The sequence below is a fragment of the Argiope bruennichi genome, chromosome X2 (genome assembly GCF_947563725.1).
Source record: "Argiope bruennichi chromosome X2, qqArgBrue1.1, whole genome shotgun sequence".
Lineage (NCBI taxonomy): Eukaryota > Metazoa > Arthropoda > Arachnida > Araneae > Araneidae > Argiope > Argiope bruennichi.
Genome location: NC_079163.1, coordinates 11,949,149 through 11,962,624, shown reverse-complemented (window position 1 = coordinate 11,962,624; position 13,476 = coordinate 11,949,149). Strand labels below are relative to the sequence as shown.

At 27.2% G+C, this 13,476-nt stretch overlaps 1 protein-coding gene across 1 annotated transcript in view; it reads right to left on the bottom strand.

Moving 5' to 3' along the window:
* LOC129960417 (beta-1,4-N-acetylgalactosaminyltransferase bre-4-like) overlaps positions 1–8,973 on the bottom strand; it is a 68,893-nt gene extending 59,920 nt beyond the window's left edge. The window contains exon 1 of the mRNA XM_056073840.1: positions 8,837–8,973. The gene's annotated coding sequence lies outside the window, so the exon portion shown is untranslated. The remainder of the gene's footprint in view (positions 1–8,836) is intronic.
* Positions 8,974–13,476: the final 4,503 nt, after the last annotated feature.

The following is a 13,476-nucleotide window of genomic DNA, read 5'->3' as shown; positions in this document are numbered from 1 at the left end:
ATTATGTTATGTTTATGTTTCGAAAAATTCTCATTAAAAAAACATTATCCATTAAAATCATTTTCCGTGTTCTTTTCAATAAAAAAGAAGTTTTTAGTACAACCTGCTATTCCGAAAACTTGTAGGTTAATTAAAACTCATCCTGTACATTTACAGGAAAACGAAATATTAATGAATACATACAAAGCATTCAGTGGAAAATAAACAACAGATACTGAATCATATCGATAAAATATTTCCTTTAATAATTATTATATTTCATTTATTTCAAAGATATATACAGTAAAAGCTTCTTAAACTTGAACCAGCAGATATAATTTGCATTGAAAAATTTATTTTTCATGTCATTCAAAACTGATTTTACGGGGGAAACATGTCTTAAACTCATTGGAATATAACGAAAGATCATCACAAAAAGGGAGTGAATAGACATTCTCTCGAAATTTTAGAAAACTAGCAACGTTATTCACATATTGCAAAATCTAAGAAGCCCATCCTTTCAGCATATCTTTGAAATTGCACTACATTGCTTAAATTACTGCAACAGAATCAAAGGCATGAATTTAGAACATACAAATTCTTCCTCGTTGCCAAGTAGCAAAAATAATAAATAAATAAAAAGAAAGCAACAGACTACAACTATTCCTTACCAGATGAGCCACCACATAAAGCGAATTATCACGTTAATCACGCATCAGTGAAGGGAACTGCGTGAATTACTTAAAACTTTCACATTTCGCAAGATAAGTAAAGAAATGTATTACGCAGTAAGACCGACTGGTTCAAAGAAAAATTATTGGGAAGAGTAATAATTCATGAGATTTTTCAAATTTATTTATTCATTTATTTTAATATTCCTCTGGTTGCTTGACGAAGAATAGGTTCCATTCCATTTCGAAGCCTGAAAATTAACGACGGATAGCGCACTGAGAGATACAATATAAATTTCATAAGTAACTTAACATTGGAATCTCACGTCGAGAATTTCTCCAAGCCTACTGAGATAATTGTCATTAATATACTTACGGAAAATTTCTCACTCAAATTTTTCTTTCCCCAAATTCTATTTCGTTTCTACTTTTATCGCAGAGCATTATATTCTCTTTCAAATAATACAAAACATTTTGCCATTCGTTTAAATTTGAAAGAGGGGAAAAAAAACACTCATGAATTATTACTTAGCATTATAATAAGAAAGTACCAAATCTTCATGTTTAATATTCTCATTTTTATTGATGCGGCATTTCATTCGGTAATTTTATATGCTTAAGTTAATGCAGTATGACAAAATGTGAACCTAGAAGTCAAGTTTAATTTTAACATTTAACATTTTCAATAATTATAACTAAAAGTTCGATATCTTCAAATACCCTAAATCATTTAAATTCGTAAACTCATGTGATCAGAAAAATCTTTCGTCAACCCGCCTGCATGCTCGGATAACACATAATCACATGTCTCACGTTTTGAAATTGGGCCATAATTACCTCTAATTATAGCATACTATTAATGTATAGCTTATAAATAATAATTCGCTTTTGTTAAAAAAAGAATTTGGCTTTATTCGCAAACGTTGCATCTAAATAACAATTCAAAATATGTTGGAAGGTTAGCCTATTTCATTTTCAACTATGAATAAAATTTTGTAATAGTATAGTCCAAATATCGATTTCTAATTGCAACTTACCAAAATTTGACGTCGATTCACTTCTTTGAACACATCTGTAATCGTACATTCAAAATATCGATTTCTACATGGCAAGCGAAAAAAATTATCTGAGATTTGACCTTCACAACAAAAAGCTTTCATTAGTGGGAATTCCAAAGAAAATGTAGAATTCAATACATTAAAAACAAAAAGTAAATTTCGTAAGTCTGGAAACTGAGAGATGATGAATAATAGCATTCCCACGGGAATCTGACTAAAATCAAAAACATGTTAAATATTCGATAGAATACAAATCTTTTTAAATGCTATAGCGGTTTCTTTTTTATGACAGAATTTCTGAGTAAAACAATATTGTTTTGAACTAAAACAGTTGAAATGGAATTCAACTTTTTTTTTCTTTTTAGTTTAAAACAACAATTGTCTATGAATTTCAAATTAACTGAAAAGTTTTGCTTCTAACACGTAGAAAATGCCTCTTCCACCATTTTTTTTTTTTTTGTCTTTCTTTTTTTGAAAGATAAAATTAAGAATTTCTATCTTTACTATATTCTTTTATAGGAACCCCTGCTTCAAATTTACTTGACTTCTGTACAATTTATTCAATTCAAAGAACAGTAATAAATTATAAAGAAAATTTTAAAACACAAGGGTTTTTCTATTCCTAGGCTGAAGCTACGAGACAGATATTAGAAATATTTTATTACAGATGATAAAATAACACATCAAATTAAGTATTAAATGTTTCTTTCAGGCACGGGAACCCCCCCCCCTTCCCCCGACTGTATATATCAGGGAAAAAATAAATTTGCTACAAAGTTTGCATTCCTTGTAAATACATTCAGAAGTTCTTCTAAATGAAAGATTTCACTACCGAATTTTGTAATTATTGGTTGTAGATAGCTTTCCGATTACAGGGGAATTTCACAAATTTGTCGGCACCACTGAAGATAAATGCATACTATAAGACTGCAACCTAAAGATGGTTGACTCAACTTCGATGGATATATGCAATTATCATATTACACTGGGAAACAAGAGCTCTTATTGTGCTTAAATGCACAGAAATAAAAATCTTTTACCTTCTTTGATTTGGAAACATTCACAATAGTTTAAAACTTTTTTTGGAAATGGGACAATTCTATCAGATAATACAAAATCATCAAAAATTTAGAGGCATTCATACTGGCATAATACACATCAAATTACAAAATAGAAAAATGCTAAAAGGTAGAAATGTCTAGTGTTGTTCTCTCAAAATTTTTGACATACTTATGTGTGCCAAAATTGTTGAGAAACATGAAAACCTATTCTTCGGTAGGCAGTTTATTACAAAATTGTAATGGCAACATCAATAATACTCAAAATATGGCAAATGTGAAAAAGGAGAAAAATCTAGAGCACCTACCCTTTTTAAATGTGTTTTTTTATGATAATATGCCTTGCAAAAGGAAAAAGGACTTTGCTTTAGAGTGAAAAGATAATAATGACTTAAAAACAAGATATTTGGAATGATCACATTATTTGACAGTCTGAAAATCCTGAAATCTAATGAATCATAAGCTTTCTTTAGTTTCTGTCATAATGTATATCAGTGATGATCAAATTTTTTACAGTCTAAAGCAAGAATTCTTGATCTTTTACTTACTACAGACCACCTTTCACATACCACATAATGACTTTTTAGATCCCCAGAATAAAAAACAGAAATGATTGATATTTCGCTGAATTTATGAGAATTTTATATTAATTACATGCACAGTTTTTAAATCATTCTTTTTTAATAAAGAAAAGTGTAAATATTCAATAAGAAATAAATTTTAAAGCAGCGCATGATGACAAAATATTGTACTTAATCCAATAAATACTATACAACTGAATTTTCATGAAACTGAAAATCGTGCATTTCTTTTGCAGTACTGAATCTAATGTTTCAAACTTTAATCATTTCCATACTGATTCTAAATTTACAGATGGTTTCTGCAAATATTTTTTAAGGGTAAAGTAAAGATAAAAAGAGATTCTACACACATGTATTTTAGAGTAATACCTTTTCATAATAGAGAATTTTAATTAAATAATATAGATCAATGACAGTTTATTAAAAGCATGATTTATTCATTCTAATTAACTCAAAAACCTATTTGGCAATGCACAGGATAATTCAAAATATACAGTTTATATGGCTAACACTTTTCCAAGATCAAAAGAAAGACAAGTGAGATGTTTCTGCTTCTTCTACTAAAAGTTTGCTTTTAGTAACAGATTATGAACAGGCAAAATATCTATCCTTCATTATAAATTAATATAAATACCAAGCTTTCAGTCACATTATTTATTTCAAACTTTAACGAGACACATTTATCTTACCCCTGCAAGAAGATCACTGCTTTTGGAATAAATATCTTGAAATGGAAAAATAAATTATGTTGGCATTCAAAAAATATTAAAATACATAGAAATAATTACTAAAATCTCAATGAAACAAATGTTTAATTTTTGGAAATGGTGATCCTATTCGAGACTCTTCACTCCTTAATAAGGAGAGAGAGAAAAAAATTTTATGGATTATTAAAGAGAAAGAGTAAAAAACATTTGTTAATCTATAACATAAATATTAAACAACTCTGAATTCATTTTCCTTATATCAACATGCAAGATATTCCTATAAGTTATAGCAATTCTTATAATTGTTCTTACTTTTATAAAGTTTTAGATGCCATTCCATACATTCCATTTAGATGCCATTTTCATTTATTACAGATTTTGATATGATTATGAATTTTAAAATTTTTTGAGGTTTACTCTTCACCAAATCACTGCAGCATATGCATGTGTTTCATATAAGTGTAAAAATTATTTGTAAATCAAAGCATTTAAATATAAAATTTAATTTCTTAAGATTAATTAAAATTTACCCATGCTTCAGCATTTTTATATTTCAGTTGTATTATGTTATTTAATGAAGAAAATGCTTTAAAAAGTTTCTCCACTTGTAGCAAGATTTAAAAATATAACTTTTGGAAACTATACACTTGTCTAATAATGAGATCCTATTTCTAGAGCTCAGGCTTATCTGACCATGCTGGGAAAGAAAAGACCAAATATTCCCATGAGATTAAACAATGTTCTAAAAAAGTATTAACTTTCACCATTTTGTTCATAACTACAAAGTATACAAATTATTTTAAAAAGCTGATGCTTTCCTTATAATATAAATCTCGTTTGAGGATTTAATAAAAGAATATTAATTAAAGTTATGCTTGTATTTAAATTTTCCACATTCTAAATACATTATTCAGGCAAAAGTGTAAAGCATACAATAACCATACAATCCAGAAAATGTTGAAGGCATAGATGCATTTATAAAAAATATGAATTCGAAACTGAACTCACTAGATTATAATATAAAAAAAGAAACAAGAATGTTAATTAAAGTTGATAATATTTCATATTTAGGCTTTTAAAGAGGAAAGAAAAGCTATAAAAGCTACCTGAAATACAGTCAAGCCTTGCCTCACCTAACGCACACCTCTCATGAAAGTTATTTGAATAACGAGCAAAACAAAATGTAAAAATGTGACTCGCTTAACAAGTGATGTTTTGCAGAATGAGTGGCGAGAAGACACTGTAACATCACATGCCATATTGTCCTGTATCAGAGTGTGTTGAGTGCTTATTTGAAGAGGACCATTATATCCACACTGGAGAAGTTTTAGCCAGATAATGTTGTCGAATGCGACTCTGAAGGGTTTGAACCAGCGTCCATAAAAACTTAATTGAAGAGATTGTACCATTGACCAATTACGAGGCTAGAGGTGGAAAGCAGCGAAACCGATGAGCTGATGGAAGAACATAACCAGAAATACTGAGGAAATTATGGAACTACATTCTGTCTCGCAACAAAAAGCTGCGGAGGAGATTTGGTCAAGTAAGGAGGAAATAATAAGCTCATCAGTGAAATAAAAAAGATGTTGATAGCGTAGGAAATTATTGCATCGTATGTTGAGAAGCTTCCTCATAACAAGACAAAAGCTATGTATGCTATAAATTCATTTAGCGATAATGCTGTGTGCTATTCTTCCCAAATTTTGCAGCGTAACAAAAGCCAAATGTTAGACAACTTTCTTGTAAAAAAGGCATGTATTATAAATAATTATATATATATATATATATATATATATATATATATATATATATATGAATAGAATATATGTTTAAACATATAATTTTATTGCAAGAAAAAAAAATAGTTTTGTTATAAGAAAATTTGCAAAATTTTGTAAAATAAGAATTTTATTTTTAAGTAAATTTATATATCTTATAAGATTTAACATTTACATAAAAACTTTGATAATTGAATTTTGATATTTATCAAATAACGTATTATAATAAGGAAAACTACAAAACTAGAATACTTTTAGATTGCATTTAAAACATCACATTAATACATCATAACTACACTTTTAACATAAAGTTTTTATTTTAGCTATGTAAAATGAATACATCAATTTTAACTAAATACTAAAGAGAACAATCAGTCTGATTTAAACAGTTATAGAATATAGTAAAATTAAAGCTTTTAGTTTCTCGGGGGCTTCATATATATTATATCCTTTTAGCACTTTATTAAAAAAGAACAAGAAAATAGATAAAATATTTCAAGTACAAAATAAACAAACGATTTTTTTTTATTTAAGTTTGTTCAAATATAGTTTATGCTTTAATAAATATTATCAGATTATTTTTCTTTAAAAAAACAACTAAACCGAATTCAAAAATATTTTACATATACATTGAATAATTGCATAACTATAAGACATAAATCTGTGATAAGAAATAAATACATTCAGTTTCAAAGAAATACTTTTACTATATTAAAACTACTACAATTTTACTACATTTTGTCTTCACTTCTGTTTTGCTAATGTTTATTTAAGATCATAATATTTTCTACATCAGCCTTGCAAATATCTTCACTTACATCAGTTTTGTGCTTTAATTCTTTTTTAATGGTGAAAATTAAATATATTTGTATATATCTTTTAAATATAAAACCAGTTAGATCCATATAATCATAACAGCAAATATTCTTAAAGTTTTTAATTCGCATCTTTTAGACTATATAAAATATTACACAACTCTATGCATAAAAAAGAAGAAAAAAAATCTATTCCCAAATATAAACAGAAGCAGAGAGAAAAACTTGACCTGTAAAAGATTAACATAGAAAATTTTACTTTACATATTTAAGTATTCCAATGAAATAATGCATTTACATGTCTTTCAGTATAATTTTTGTTGATAATATAAAAAAAATCCAACAAATATAAAATATAGTTTTCTCAACCATTTAATTCATATATGCAATATTATTTCAGATCAAGAATTATAGTTTATGATTCCCAGCTTAAAAGATTTTCAAAAAAAACATCCATAAAGGCTTCGCAGAGCAGTTTTATTTTAGATTAAAATAATATCACTAAGTTGCTGATTTAGAAATAAAACTATATAAAAATAATTTTTTTAAAAATTAATTTCCTGAAATGTATAGAATAAATATTTTGTATGTAAAAAAGTTATTACTTTTAAACAAATCCCAAAAATAAATAAAACATTATTTTTTTAAAACTAAACCATACTTAATTTATCAAAATGGAATAATTTTAAATACCTTTTATTTTTCTTTCTCCATGTCTAGTTAAATGCAAGAAATTAAAAGTTATTGCATATAAATAATAACTTAACTCAAATTTCACTAAAGTATCAAATTTTGAAATAATTGCATATATGTTTTAAATATTATCATTAAAATGTCTAAATATTTTAATTTTACTAAATAGTAAAAATGTAAATTTAAAATATCCATTAAGCTTCACTGCAAAAAATATTTAATTCACAACATTTTTTCCCTTTATATTTACACACTTACATTGAAACCATTTTTCAAACAGCTAGTACATACATATAAAACCCACTTTCTAAATAAAATCCCATTTAAACAATGTGAACATTACTTGTGTTTAGAATTTGGATATCCATTGGATAATACAAATCTTTTCACAGCAAAGAGAAATTTGCTTCAAAATGTTGATTTTTTTTAAAAGTTGTATATGGAATGAATCGTTAAAAAAATAATAAATAAATAAACATTTGTAATGCATATCAGATCAATAGGTACCCACATAATATAAATCATTCCATAAGAAAAATGAAAAGTTTGTTTCACACACTGACCGACTAAAAATATAAATTTTAAAAAGTGTTGGATTTAAAGTTAAAAAATTTAGTAAAAGGATAAATATTTGATATGCATATTTATACAAGAAAGTATCCATGCACTGAGGAAAATATCATTTTTGGCAATATATGAAGTCAAATATTTTCTCTGGTTTTAGAGTAATTAAAGTATTGTTAAAATCATAAGTACTGAAAATTTCAATTACTTTTTTTATGTTCCATTTGATAATTTTTTACAAGATCTTAAATGCAAAATGTTAAACCAAGAATATGCAATAAGAGCAAAAAAAAAAAAAAAAAAAAAATTAATAATTTTTAATAAAGGAAGTATTCAAAAATATCATTTGACATCACTATGTGAAGAAATAATTTCATTCCAATCTGGATTATATTAATTATTTACAGAATACAACTACAATAGTTTTTCAGGATAATTCATTGTTATTTAAGCATTTAAGTATCAAAACAGAGTTATAGACAATTTTAAAAGAATTACCTTATTTATAATTCTTATTTTGTAGCGAATCCTGAATTCAAAATGTTCATGATTCAAATATGAATTTTGTTTTCATAGGACACATAAAATAGAAACATTAAACAATAATTCATATTCGAATTTTTAAAAAAATACATACATATTTTTTGCATTAACACATGCATGAAACTATTCGATCACTAGAAACAAAATTTTGATAATTACAATCAAAATAGACTCCCATTAATTGCAAATATTATTCACATGGAACGAGCAAACAGCGTTTATACTTTTTATATATTATTCACATGCTTGTAAAGGAAAAAATATGAATTGTCATTTGGATATCAAGCAATACCAATAGATTAAAAAATGAGCTAATAAACAATGAATGTATATGTGTCAAAAAATGACAAGATAAAATCTATATATTAGATCTCAAAATGTTCACTTACCTCATTAAACGATAGTAAATAAACTAATTTTAAGAAAAACAATAAACAGCAAGCATGCGCATCCTCCCCTTAAAATAACGAGAAAACAATAACCTACCCCAATTCCCTTCACACAACACCGAAACTAAACACATAAATTTTGGTCTCATACTTTCGTACACACAGCTTATTGAAAACTTTTAGACAGTGTTATTACATCATCACACGTGACATTCTTGTTTGATAAATAATAGATCAGTTGAAATTATGTCACACTATAACAAAATGAGAAATATTGTTAAACTCAATCATGAACACAGTTGGAAATTAAAATGTTTTTAACTCTATAGATCAGTATTACTTCATTACATATTTTGCATTAATTCTTTTGTAAAAGTTAAAAATTTATGAAAATAAATATAATTGGAATATAAAAATCGTCAAATTTGCCCATGAAAGCATTTGAAACTAACTATCAATCTAAAGTTCTGAAACAATTTTTGATATTATTCTGCCATATGATAAATAATGAATTCATCAATTTTTGATTAGTTATATATAAATAAACAAAAAAGCTTCATATCAAATTATTCTTGAGCAGCAGAGCCAGTACATTATAGACATATTAGTAAGCGTTGGAAAAAAAAATCTTAACAAGAAAAATATTTTGTTTGTTTGTTTCTTATGGCACTTGCCACTGACAAGCCCGCTGTTACGAAGACAGCAATTTAAACCTGAGGGGAACGTCTCTTATTTTTTATAGCAGCGCCAACTAGGGCCAAGAGTACGACTTTGCTACTCACGCATCACTCATTCGCTTGCACAACCCCTTTTTACAGGAGGGCACATTCACACATCTCACAGATAGAACAACAGAAGAACAACCATGCCCAAACCGGGACTCGAACCCGGGACGCCCAGATCACGGGGAAGACGTGCTACCCCTATGCCAGGACGCCGGCAGAAAAATATTTAGTGAAACTAAGGTTAAACATTGTAAATAACAATATTTACAGTAAGTATAAAAAATTAAAATTTAAAACTCCATAAGAAAGTATTAATCTGAGTTCTTTCATGATAATTCACTCTTACAAACTTTGACTGTAAGAATTTACTGCACAAGGTTGTAATCTTTTCTAAAAGCACAAGCTTGGAATCATAATAAAAAAGCATTTAGTTTCTTTTGAAACGTTAAGCCGGGTGCTGTAAACAGTCATTGTTTGCCTCTGCCTTAAAACTATACGCCATTAGAGCCCCAATATTGTATAATATTTAGAAAATATTGATCAGTATTGTGGTATTCTAGGTATACCGAATGAAATATGAAAAATATTGCACAATATGCAAAAATATGAAAAATATTGCACAATATGCAAAAATATTCAAAATGCACTAAAATTTTTAAAAGCCTTGACACAGTAAAAGTCTTTCGCAAAAATATTAGTTAATACTTAATAATTTATTTAATTTGAAATCTTACTCCAAAATATTAACTAGAATAATTTTTCATTAATATTGTGGAAATAATGTTGAAAATTTTACATCGAATATTGAACAAAATTGTGAAAATTGCAATGTAATTTTTTCATTTATATACATTGGTCAGTGTCGTGGTGATACTACTGTAAATTATGTATTTATCAATACGATATATTATTCATTTTTATGTATTTTACCTGAAGTGACCATACAACATTGATATATTTTTGATATCTAGTTTTCGATTGATTTCCTTATTTGAAATAAAATAAATTAATGAAAGAAAATGAAAAAAAAGTAAATAAATGAAATTAAAGGAAGTAAAATAAAGAGAATTAATACGTATTAAATTAATCAACCAACTTTTGATATAAAGGGAGCAAGCCAAAATTATTATGCTTCAGCAAATTATCAGGAATTCTGAAAAGCAGCCCTTGTTTACAAAGAACTTTATTTCCTCTTCTTGTTTATATTGAAATTTTCATTTTCATTTACTAAAATACAGTAAATATTCTTGTGAAAATAATAATTTGTTTGTTACTATATATTTTCATTTACCGTGTGAGAATTATATTTAAACCTAACTTCCATAATCTATTGTAATAATTACAAGCAAAATTCCTTCCTCTTTGACTTCAAATCATATTCTTAACTGGAAATTTTTTTTAAAGGTTTTCTATTAAATTACATGTTTTACAGGAAGAGGATGTTTGGTAAATATTTCGCAATATCTTTTCGAAAATTTCAGCTAATTTCAGACGAAAAACAGTAAGAGGGTGATTTTTGTCGAAAAATAGTAAAAACACTCTTGCATTTGTATTCCTTGAGTGAGGGAAGGGAGAGAGGACTATATCCTAATAGCAAATATTTTGCAATTTAGTTAACATTTTGCAATTTCAAATTGTTTATATATGATCATCATTTAGAAGAAATTAATGAAAAAACGCATTTTTTAATATTCCAAATCACGAACTGTAACACTCTCGAGCTCAAATATTTAATGTGTGTTGAGAAACTACTGTCGTAAGAATAACTTTTTTTTCTTTTCAAATCTAGCAGATAGGAACTATTCAAAATTGTAGAATACTTTTATAATAGGATTTCTTTAAACATATAGAACAGTATTAATTGTTATTTCCATCGGTTCTTTTTCGAAAAATGATACAATCTAAATTTTTTTGCTAAATGCTAACTCCTGTATAAAACATACTTAAATGGAATAAAGTATATAAAGGTGCTTTTTCTATATAAATGAGAGTAAATAAACGTTATAGATATGGCAAATAAGAAGGTAGGAATTGCCTTCAAATCCTATAACAAATGTTAAAAAATAAATATAAAGGTATAGTTAAAAGTGCAAGTAATTTTAGTTCACATTACTTTCTTGCTGTCAATAAATTTTACATAGAAGTAACCTCAAAAGCACCTTTGGCGTCATAATATCAAACTCCACTCCTGATTGCAGCACCTAAACCTATTGCCGTATCTGAAACATATGTAAAGAGCAGTAAAAGTAATTCAGAATTTAGAAAGAAAAATTATGCTATCTCTGCGAAGTCATTCGTGCATTTTATCTTTTATTTTTGTAGCTTTAAGATATTCATGTAAAAGTATCTGGTTCTTTTGCGGCATCTTTTAGATAACGGCGGTAAAAATTAAGAATTCCGAAAACGTTTTGAGGTCTTGAATACTTTCATATCACTTGTAGTTGCTGATGGCTTTCTGGCAGATGGCCAGAGCTCTGGGGTATAAATAATACTCCGAAAATTCGATTTCTTGAACAGCAAATACAGATTTTGAATTATTTATTCTTAAGCCAAAAGTATCCAATCTTTATAAATCTAATTTAAGGTGAATTTTGTGTTCTTCATTGTTAATGGACGCAATAACTGTATAATTTAAATAAGGGAAAGGAAAATCCAATCCTCTGAGAACTTCATGGATAAACCGTTGAAATGTTGCAGGGGAATTTTTCGAGTCAAAAATCACTACATTAGATTCATACAGTCTGAAAGATGCAATGATATCTATTTTATATATGGGCTCTTATGCAATATGAATTTTAAAATATAATTTAAACAAGTCAATTTTAAACAATACCCGAGTGTGTTTTTTTTAATATTTAAAGAAAATCTTTTATCCTGGTAATGGGAATCAATTAGGAATCATCTGAGTATTAATCTAACAGTAATCCTCACATAGTTGATAGGATCCAAGCTTTATGCTGGTTAATGGAATAGACGAATTATTCCCTTAACGAGCATAAATTTAAACTCTTTTTTTTTAAGCTATAGCCAGTCGTTTTGAATCAAGCCACCGTGTCTTGGCATGGATAGGTTGACCATTTGCTTCAATAAAATTTTTAACTTCATGTGTTATTTGTTTAGGAAAAAGATTAGGTTTAAAAATTTCAGTATTTTTGAAAGCAAATTGGAAATTTTTATGGATATGTTTAATGTACTTATTACTTTATTATTTGAAGTAGGGATTATGTCACCTTACACAGAGAGATTTATTATCTCCTAAAATAATTTTTCATATTTATATCAATTAAGCAAGTGGATCCTTGAAGAAAGTCAACTCCTAACTCTTGTAATGTCAGCAAGTATGAATGGAAACTGAAAGTCATGGAGTAGTCTCAAATCGAGATTTAATATTTTGATTCCATAAGTTGAGATTTCGGGGAAATGAACAGCATGCAACTTATATTCTACTTTTTTATTATTATTATTCTCAGACTAGCTAAAATTATACTAACATCAGCTGCACTGTTTACGAGAGATTGCAAATTTGATCATCGATCACGGACGAACGAACGAAATTTGCTATAATCTTCTTATATTTTCTGTAGAAGAGTTTATTACTGAACTTACTGTAAACTAGAGGGTTTTTTTTTCTTGTCTTGAAGGTTTTGATTCCAGCTGGACAGAGACTAACATTTCTTTGGAAAACATTTAGCGTCGCATCAAGAGTGAGAGTAATACAGTTTTCCTTTCGTATCAAAATTCTTATAACGGTTACTTTAAGATCGAGACTTATTACGAAATGAATTGGTATTCCTTATTCTTGTCCTAGTATGAACACATAATTCAGCAATTTGTTGTTATAAACTCTATCTATCAATTTATTTAAAAAATAGTGTACATTACTTGTACTGCAAATTTCCCTTTTAGAGATCATAT